Source organism: Ranitomeya variabilis, chromosome 4 (genome assembly GCF_051348905.1).
Source record: "Ranitomeya variabilis isolate aRanVar5 chromosome 4, aRanVar5.hap1, whole genome shotgun sequence".
NCBI lineage: Eukaryota > Metazoa > Chordata > Amphibia > Anura > Dendrobatidae > Ranitomeya > Ranitomeya variabilis.
In genome coordinates this window covers 757,284,203-757,285,091 of record NC_135235.1, presented here as the reverse complement: position 1 = coordinate 757,285,091, position 889 = coordinate 757,284,203, and positions in this window count along the sequence as shown.

Genomic DNA, 889 nt, shown 5'->3' with positions numbered 1-889 from the left:
TGACATTTTAATGCTGCTCTTTCTGTGTGCTCCCCAGTCAGAGGCGCGCACCTTATTCAGTACCGCGCCTGCCAGACTGTGGAGACCTGGGTGTCGTAACCAGTGCCTTCCCCCCTCCCCTCACTCCCGTAATGAAACACACACAGTCCTAGGTGGGTTGAACAGGTTGGTCACAGTTTATTAATTAAATAAGCAGAGAAAGGCAATTACATATCGCAATGGGCGCTCGCGCCGAGCTCCTGTCCGTGATTGACAGGAGAATTGGCCCAACGAGCGGTTTCGACCTTTGCCCACCTCCGCTTCTTCCGCCATTAAGGATCCCGTGTGTTACCTACGCGGGTGTCATGATCTCAATGGCAAGAGAACATAGCATCAGCATATATAGGAACTAGCTCTTGGAAGATGGGAACTGAGCTTGACCATGAACTAAACCTACCGCACAACTAGCAGTGGCCGGGTAGCATTCCTACGTTTTATCCCTAGATGCCCAGCGCCAGCCGGAGGACTAAATAATGCTAGCAGAGGAAAATATTAGTCCTAGCTCACCTCTAGAGAAATACCCCGAAAGGAGACAGAGGCCCCCCACATGTATTGGCGGTGAATTAAGATGAAATAACAAACGTAGTATGAAAATAGGTTTAGCAAATTTGAGGTCCACTTACTAGATAGCAGAAGACAGAAAGGACACTTTCATGGTCAGCTGAAAACCCTATCAAAACACCATCCAGAAATTACTTTAAGACTCTGGCATTAACTCATAACACCAGAGTGGCAATTCCTGTTCACAAGAGCTTTCCAGACACAGTAACAAAACTACAGCTGTGAACTGGAACAAAAATGCAAAAACAAACATGGACAAGAGTCCAACTTATCTAGTAGTTGTCTAGGA